Source organism: Magnolia sinica, chromosome 10 (assembly GCF_029962835.1).
Source record: "Magnolia sinica isolate HGM2019 chromosome 10, MsV1, whole genome shotgun sequence".
NCBI classification, from domain to species: domain Eukaryota; kingdom Viridiplantae; phylum Streptophyta; class Magnoliopsida; order Magnoliales; family Magnoliaceae; genus Magnolia; species Magnolia sinica.
Genome location: NC_080582.1, coordinates 31488240 through 31498246, shown reverse-complemented (window position 1 = coordinate 31498246; position 10007 = coordinate 31488240). Strand labels below are relative to the sequence as shown.

At 38.1% G+C, this 10007-nt stretch overlaps 1 non-coding gene across 1 annotated transcript; it reads right to left on the bottom strand.

Moving 5' to 3' along the window:
* Positions 1–2679: 2679 nt before the first annotated feature.
* On the bottom strand, positions 2680–2786 carry LOC131217947 (small nucleolar RNA R71). The gene has a single exon (XR_009157527.1). It is a non-coding gene; the product is annotated as a small nucleolar RNA R71 (small nucleolar RNA).
* Between the last annotated feature and the right edge of the window lie 7221 nt (positions 2787–10007).

The window sequence follows — 10007 nt, the reverse complement described above, 5'->3', positions numbered from 1 at the left end:
TAAGATTGTAAAAGTTAGAGGTAAATGTGATTTAAAACCTCTAATAGTGAAATTCAGTATACTAATGGGCCGAGTGCCTCCACTGATAGTAGAGTATGGAAACCAAACCACTACACATACTTTTATGTTGGGATTGTTATTTGAGCACTTGTTTAATTATGCTTATGCAGTTAATATTTAATTATATGTATGCATGATTAGATAAATACTATATGTTGATAGCCAACACATCTCACAAACACACAAGTACACTATCAGGTTTATAGACTAATTGCTTAATTGTCACATTCTCTGTAGTAATAAGATTAGAACATTTAATGGCTTCGAAGCCTAAGAGTCTATTGTCTTGCTTAGTTTAATTTGCATATTAATTTAAGTAGATAATTATGTTTAAAAGGTATAGTTTTTATTTGGTCCTAATCACCCCCCTTATAGGACATAACCATCATTCCTTAGCTCCCCTAGGCTTTCGCACTAGTCGCAGTATCCCATTTATGCAATTTCAATTAGTATCAGAGCGAGTAGCTCTTGAAGGGCTTAACCACCTTGAGTTGATCCAAGAGCCTTGGAATGATGTCTTCTTATAAGGGGAAAGCTAATGTTACCCAAGAATATGAACTTATTTGTAAATCTAGAATGGGCAAGCTTTTTAGGGATAACAGAGGATTTAAACTTGATAGTCACATCTTTGCCTCCCCCTCTTCGATAATTTAGAGGGACTCGTCTACTTCGGGAAGTAGCTCGAGAACTACTCATGTATGTCATGCTTGTGAAAAAGTTGGGCACCTTAGTTTTGAATGTGTATCTTTTAAAAGGGTCCAATCCACCTCAGTCACAAACCAAATTGGAGAATCCTTTGTGATTAAGAAATTAGCACACCAATGGAGAAACATCCCTAAAATATCATTGAAAAAAGAGAGTGAGTTTTCAACTATTCATAAAAAGACCGATCGGATGACGGTGTTATTAACTCTAATTATCCGGCTTAATGAAAAAGCTAAGTTAATGTTAATGAATGACAATAATAATCAGGGTAGGACTAACGTAGGTAAATCACATACTGAACATAGATCTCCAACTAGGAAATCACCTAAGGGAGACGCATCTAGGAATGTCATTCCCCATCCCAAATATAGTTCGGGTCCTAGGAAATTCACACCCAAGTGCGTTGTGAAGAGGAATAGGTGGCCTTCGAATGTTTAGTTGGGCAGAATTGTTAAATCAGATGATCAAGCCTCATCTTTGAGCTCAATTGATAAATCTAAGGATTTTAGTCTCATTTATGAGCCTAATTAAAAATCTAAGGATTGTAGCATCATATTGTGCTTATTGGTTAATTTGAGGATTAAGCCTCATTTATCTTGATAGTTTAAGCTATAAAGTTGTTTAATCTTAAATATCACATGTTTTTTTTTAAAGCTTAAACTATCACTGTCATTCCTAATTTGATTGACATGTGCTTTGAATGACTATAATTAGCATGCTCCATGTTATTAATAATTATATGTACCATTTAACCCCTGTTAGTATGTGCTTTATAATTGGTAAATCTATGACCTATAGAGTTGTTTCATACTATATTTTTATTAGTACATTTATTGGAACTAACTCTTCGTCAAATACTGACAAAAATGGGGAGAAAGATCAAGTCCCACCAAAACAATGAATTCTATCTTACAATGTTTGTTTGTTATTGCAGGGATTGATGAAATAAGGGGATCATGGGTGCTTTAGTTCTAAAATGTTTCAAAATTTGCATAATTACAAGTCCCTGTGGGTTCGACGTCGGTCTCATCAAGTTATTACTACATCGCAACCCTACAGTTTGGGGTCTATCATGATCAAGTTTTTTGCGCCACTGCTGGGGACTTTGGTTGCATTTTTCTAAATACCTTAGTATTAGAATTAGTGTAGGATTAGGGTTAGTTTTTGTTGTGTTTTTAGATTAGGATTTTCTGAATTTTTAGATACTAACCTTGCTTTTGTTTATTTTTTTTTTGTAAAATCTAACATTAAATCATGAATTGGGTATTATCCTTCCAACTCCATTTGCTTTAGTTATCTCAGATTTCTTATATTTGATGTAATCTTTATTTTGAAGTATGTTTAGTTTAAAATTAGGTTTGAGAGTGGTTCATGCCCGAGTGGGATCGTGACAACGCTCTACATCTCTTAAGTGAAGGAGGATTAGTTGAAAGATTGTTATCCATCGTTGGATTAGAAAATACATAAGATCTTTTGAATTGGATGCGAACATGGTTGAGAATCAACCTTATCATCATGTTGAGGAGCAGCAAGATGAGAATGATGTGCACAATAGTTCACCTAGAACCTTGCATGATTATTTACAACCATCTAGGATGAGCACAACTTCTTGCATGATTTTTCCACGTAATGTAAGAAACATGAATTTTAAACCTGGAGTGATCCAACTACTCTTGAAATTCCATGGATTATTCTGAGAGTTCATATCTACATCTCAAAGAATTTGATGAGATCGTAACGACCTTACACTTCAACAATGTGTCGAAAGACACCCTGAGATTAAAATTGTTCCTTTTTTCACTAAAGGTGAAGGCCAAGTCATGGCTTCATTCCTTAAGACCAAGATCTATTGGGACATGATCTGAGATGACCTGAGAGTTCCTTAAAAAGTTCTTCCTAGTTCATAAGACCAATACTCTTAGAAGGGCCATCATGAGCTTCTGACAAAAAGAGGAAGAAACCTTCTTCCAATGCTTGAAGAGGTTTAAGGATCTTTTAAGTGCTTGCCCACATCATGGTTATGAAATCTGGTGGGTCATAAGTTTTTTCCATGATGGACTGACTTCACAAATACGTTAAGTCGTAGAGATGTTACGCAATGGGGAATTCATGAACAAAGATCCTGATGACATGTGAGACTATTTTGACATGCTAGCTGAAAATGTGCTGTCATGGGATACTTCATCCAAATCCACTGACCCTAGGTCGACTTAGTCTAAAAAAAAGGGAGGAATATACGTCTTAAGGGAGGAAGACGACGTCAATGTTAGGGTGGATAACCTTATGAGAAAGGTTGAGGTCATGGAATTGAAGAGAGTATAAACGGTGAAACCCAGTGAGACTGTTGAAACTGTTTATGGTATTTGTGATAGTAATATACACTTGATGTAGGAGTGTCCTACAATTCATGTGTTTTAAGAATTATTACATGAGCAATCTAATGTCGTAAATAATTATCAAAGGCCCTTCAACACTCCCATCTCAAACACGTACAACTCTAGCTGGTAGAACCATCCAAACTTCAATTGGAGGAATGGATGGACTAATGGCTAATGCTGAAAAAAATCATCAAAGGTCCGTTCGATACTCATTTCACTATTAACTTATAAAAGAACCCAGAGGATCCGATTAAAAAAATTCTTGCATGATCAAGAGCAATTCAATCAGAATACCTTAAAAGCATTCCAGGACAGTAAAATGTCCATTCAAAGATTGAAGTCACGTCTAATTGTTAGAGAGAATGGGACTCCTAGTCCAACCTCTACCTAACCTAGAACCACAATGTGAAATAAGTGATCCTAGCTCTTCGAATCAACATATGGAGTAAGCAAAGTCCATCACTACTCTTAAAAGTAGAAAAAAATTAATAAAAACATCCTGATGAGGGCTGAGAAGCTTAAGGAATCAGAAGAATTTAAAGGAGATGATGGACCTAGCAACACTACACATGAAAAAGAACCGAAAAATGAATACAAGTTGGTTGCTCTGTTTCCACAAAGGTTGATGTCATCAAAACCTCTACTCAACACTCAGGATATCTTAGAGGTTATAAAACAGGTGAAAATCAACATCCCTTTATTTGATGCCATAAAAAAAATTCATTCATATGCCAAATTCTTGAAAGATATTTGTACGGCCAAGGGAAGGCACAATGCCCAGAAAAAGATATTTTTGATAAAAAAAAGTGAGTGCCATCATAAAAAAAGATGTGACCTAAAAATACAAAGATCCTAGTAGCCCAACCATTTCATGTGTGATTGGGGACCACCGGATTGAGTATGCATTATTGTAACGCCCTAAAATTCGGGGGTCGAGCATAACTCAGCTCCCGAGTTCCAAGACATCACTTATGCAACATATTTAATGATGGACGTATGTTGTCTATATTAGTGCATAAAACAAGGAATAGATTAAGCCAAAGCACAGATATAATTCAGGGATAAGTGAAGAAAGCAAGCAGAAGACTTATAGAAATATATGTGTACAAGTGCAAATCCCTGAAGTACCTACACATACCAGGTCGTAATGTAAGTGTTACTATCAAAATTACAAGTATCAAGTTACATCATTTAATTCCCAAAAGAAATCCCAGCATCTCGCGCATCAGAACAAGGTTCGCTAGAACCCGTCTGAAAACTGCATAAAAGAGAAAGCAGCCTCATCATCATCCATCTCTCGCTCTGCCTCAGAAGTCGCATCAACATCTGCAACATCAGAACCTAAGACAGAGTCTGGTGGGTGTTTAACACCGCCCCAGAACGTGGTAGTGAGTGATCAACTCAGTGGAACAATAAAGCACAGGTTAGCATGTTATCAGTTCAATCAAGCAGTAATGATAAAGCAGAACAAGTAAACAAGTCCTAAGTACTCTTGTTAATGCAAGGATGTATGTAAAATGATGCGTGCCCTCACGCGTACACCCTCAGCGTCTTCATCTTACGTTACGCATAACACCACCTCAAAGTGCGCCACGTCTACAAAACACATGCAAATGCGGTGCATGGATATGATTACCAAGTTGTTATTAGTCCCTTTCATACAGCAAGATTGGGAAGCTAAGATACCTTCCTCATATCACCATCCAAATAGTGATCCATTCTAGGGTCGTCAATCCTAGGCATCTCATACGATCATATGGTTTCAAGTCGTAGCAAAGGGCTCGTCACCAATCAATGCACGCCTATCATACCTTCATTACTACACCAAGGCTCGTCACCTCAATGCAGTATCCAGGCATGCTCGAGATCACTACAAAGGGCTCGTCACTAATCAATGTAGGCCGACAGCACGAATATAGTGTCCCATACCACCATAATCGGCTCATGAGTTTAGTTGGTCACTGGTCACTACGGGGAGGCTTGTCACCCCAGCGTAGGCTGACAGCTCGACCACGGTGTCCCATACCACCATGTCCGCCTCATGAGTCTTAGCGGATCAAGGTACCATGGTTAATAGGATTTCATTGGTAAGTTCGGTACCCTAGATTCAAACAGTAGCGTCCAATACATGGTGAACATACATCGGACAATCGGGTTACTTGACGAACTCGACTAGCATGAGCGCACATTGAGCTGAACGACATAGAGTGCACAAGCACTCCGCGTGGCCAAACCATTGCCGCCAACTCTAATACGGCTCGGGTTTGTCTAATTACATCCGTTGTGGCGAAAGCAATCTCAGCCATAACCTTAAGGTCGATTACTGATTTCCTGGACTAATGCATAGTCCCACACACATTACACTACAACAGATATTCGGATTGAATTGCAGAACAGTAAAGGAACAACAACTCAAATCATGTGGTATTCAAGCATTTGAAGAATATCAACTTAATCATAAATGTAAGCATAAGTAATGCTTGAACTTAAACAACCAGGAATGTAACTTACATGAAGGAAATCATACACACTAGTGGGAGAGTTGAGAATCACTTCTCAACGCCCATACTAGGTTGAAACATCACACTTTAGATCATTCAGACATTTCTACAAACACTTAGAATACACAATACAACATATATGACGTATGTTGAAATACACACATTTGGACAATTCCTTTTACCAAGGGTTGTCATACATACATCTAGCATACATACATGACAAATAATCATTGCAAACACAAGTGCATATTTTATATGCATACGGTACTTTATACATACACATAGAATACACAAATCTCAATATAACACATGCATATCAGGAATGCAAAATAAACATAACATTTGGCAGGTGAAATCTCATCCATAACAAGAATAAATCATTAACTGAGATTAAAAGCCTTGAAAACCATAACCTATACACTCAAAGTCCGCACCTTAAGCCAGAAAAGAACACCGAATTGATTTCAGACGAGTTGTCTTCGTCAATGGCGATAGAATACCCTAAACCAAGAATAGAAATGAGATATAACAACACCAAGACTATTCTAAGCTCTAACACAGATTAGGGTTAGGTTAACTTACCCCAAGATGAACTCAGAATCGTCAGAATAACGATTCAAAGTGAAGGTTCAAGGATGTAGAAGAACAGGAAAGAATCCAAGATGATTCACCAACTTCTCTCTCACTTTCTCTTTCTTTTCCACTCTCTTTCTTAGGTAGGGTTAGAGAAAATTCGTATGGAAAAGAGAGCTAGGGTTTTAAGGTCTACAAATAGGCCTAATATTGATGAAAATAACCCCAGGGCCAAGGTATACTTAGGGTATAACCAAAACCTGCTTCTCACGATCCAACGAAGCACTTCCGGTGGGCCTATTACCACGAAAGGTCGGACTTAAGCTCACTGACCATGGATCTAGGTCAAGCTGAGTTTTCATACCAACCGGATCTTCAGATCAGCCGTGGGAGACCACACTCAATTCAACGGTCACAGAATCTCGATCAGGTCCACAAGCACAAGGATATGCCTCGGCCACCTTCCCTGATCAGAGGGTGAAATTGGGACAGAATCCAACGGTCAGATGGCTTAAAATTGTCGCGGAAGCGACACGACTCAGATTTCATAAAAGCTTAATAAATTTCCAACCGTTCCCACACTCTTCACTCCGAACTCAAACAAATCGACCCAGAACATCACATGGGCTTGATTTTCGAGATGATGGTCAAGCCCAACATGGTGACCGCAACAGCCTAAGATCATCGCTATCGGACTTTCGACACGCGGTCCAGGTCCGATCCAGAACTTCCAAAAATTTCCAAGAACAACTGGATTTAGCGATGGATCCCAGATTTCAGAGTAACACAGCGCTAACTAATTTATAAGTTTTGAGTCATGCAGATACAATTTAAAGTGATTGATGCAGATTTCACAAGCAATCGAGTATATCGCTAATTACTCCAAAAACAACTACTAAGGAAAGATTAGCACCAAATTTTTTGGGTCATTACAATTACTTAATTTGGGGGCGAGTATGAATTTGATCTCATACTTGGTATATGAACAGCTTGGCCTAGGTGAATTAAAACCCATCAAGACCACACTTTAACTCGTTGATCGTTCGATTCATATACTAAGAGGGATGATAGATGGCATGATGGTCCAAGTCGATAAATTCTATTATCCAGTAGATTTTATTATTTTGGATACATAGTCCATCATTGATGCTATCACTCAGATTCCTATCATCCTTGGCCGACCATTCCTAGCCACATCAAATGCTATAATAAATTTTAGGAATGAGATTATAAAATTATCCTTTGGGAATATGACACTTGAACTGAATGTGTTCAACACGTGTAAACAACAGGAGGATAGTGATGATGTGCACAAAATTAACTTAATAGACTTATTCGGGGAAGATAAGTCACTTTTGATTTTATACTCTGACGCTTTAAACACATGCTTGGCCCACTCCATTGATTTAGATGATGACATGATTAGAGAGATGGATGCCTTGCTTGATGCAATGTCAGTACTTAAAACTAATTAGTGGAGGCCTAAATTTGAAAGATTACCTCAAAATGACTCAAAGCCTCTGTCGTCTAGTATCAAGACAGCAGGTCTTGACCTAAAACAGTTGCCTACTGATCTTAAATATACCTATTTAGGTCAAGATGAAGCATATCCAGTGGTGATTTCTTTCGACTTGGATGAGGAACAAGAGAGTATGCTAATTTCTACTCTCAAATAACATAAATGAACCCTTGGATTGTTGATTACTGACCTCAAGGGAATCGATCCTCTGATTTGCACTCATCGCATTCACCTCGATGATAATGCAAAAATATATAGACAACCACAATGTCATTTAAACAATATGAAGGAAGTAATTAAAGATGAGGTGTTAAAGCTATTAGATATGTGTATCATATACCCTATATCCGATAGCCAATGGGTGAGTCCAACTTAGGTGGTACTTAAGAAATCCGGGATTACCATCGGAGCCAATGTAAATAATGAACTCATGCAAATCAGGGTCACTACTAGTAGTAAAAGGTGCATTGAGTATCATAAATTGAATACTGTTACGAAGGACCATTTTCCTTTGCCTTTTGTTGATCAGATCTTAAAAAGGTTAATGGGTCATTCCTATATTGCTTATTTGACAGGTATTTAGGCTACAACCATATAGAGATAGCCCTTGAGGACTAGTGAAAGACCACATTCACATATCATTTTATCACTTTCGCCTGCCAAATGATGCCATTCGGATTATGTAATACCCCTGCCACATGTCAGCGATGCATGTTGAGTATTTTTTCTGACATGCTGAGGCAATTTTTAGAGGTCTTCATGAATGACTTCTTTATCTTCAGTTCATCCTTCAGTGAGTGCCTTGCACACTTGAAATTACTGCTGAAGATATGTGAATAAAAGAACATTGTGCTGAATTGGGAGAAATGTCATTTCATAGTTTAAAATGAGATAGTCCTTTGACACATTATATCGTCTAATTGAATTGAGGCGGATAAGGCTAAAATTGACTTAATCTCTAACTTACCACCACTCAAGAGCATACACGACATGCGATACTTCTTAGGACACGCCGGATTCTACAAAAGGTTCATAAAGGACTTTAGTCTCATATCTTGTCCTTTATGTAACCTTCTTCAAAAGGAATCTCCCTTCGAATGGAGCGAAGAATGCTAAAAAGCTTTCGTCAAGCTCAAAGGCATGTTGGCTAGTGCTCCCATTATGTAACCACTCGATTGGAGTTTGCCTTTTGAATTCATATGCTATGCACACGACTATGCAATTGGAGTGGTGCTAGGCCAAAGAAGAGAGAAGAAGGCTTATGTTATATACTATGCGAGTAGTGAAAGGGCAATAGTTTGTCAATTATCATGTAGTCTGATTCTTAGAGTCAAGTGAGCCCTAAAGAATACCCAAGATTGAAGACTCGAAGTATTAAAAGTATGAAATGCATGCTAAGGTAAGCTAGCCTCACAAACCTAGCCAAAACTTACACTTAAAACCCTCAAAACATAGTCCATAATTGACCAAATACATATAGGAAAAACCTTTGTTAAGTAGGCTAGATACTTAAGAAGTTGGATGTTGGACACCCGTCACACATGTTTTGGCCTTATGTGTCCATAACTCAAAATAGGTGACCTAACGGCTGCTACCCGACTAGATATACCAATAGTCACCAGATTCATATGGGCTACTAGGGAGTGGTCTTAAGATTAATCTATCTTGAAGTGGTCGAGGGAGTATATACTATAGTAAGTTAAGAGATAAATATGAAAAATAACTATCTTCGATAGCATCAAGGTGACATTGAATTGTTTTCTGAAAGTGCTATGTTGATAACCCTAAGTATTGTCAAATTTTGGTGTGCCAAACCAATTCAAGTTTATATCTTGATTTTATCAAGCTTGTGTGTCACGCCCCAAATCTAGAAATCGGATTCACAGGAATCCCGATCGCCGAACCCGTTGCCGACAGCATCCGTAGTACCCCATTCTTGGCTTCCAGTGTCCATACGCCAGGTTCCGATCCTGGGATCCTACAAAGAGGATTTTCCAATGTACATTTGTCTCATAAGAAGTATAACCACAAGTATACCCAAATCATAAAGGTAACATCATCATCGCATATCCACTAATATAATCATTTGAATACAATGCTAAAAGGGAAATACATATATCGAAATCAAAGCTCCAGAAGCCAGTTGCAGGCTCCAAGCTCAACGCTGCTGCAACCTAACGCCACCTGAACGCATCTATCGTGCATAAGCTTATAAAAAGCTTAGAGGGTGGTGAAAGTGTATGTAAGGTAAGCGTCAAGTAAGCAATATCA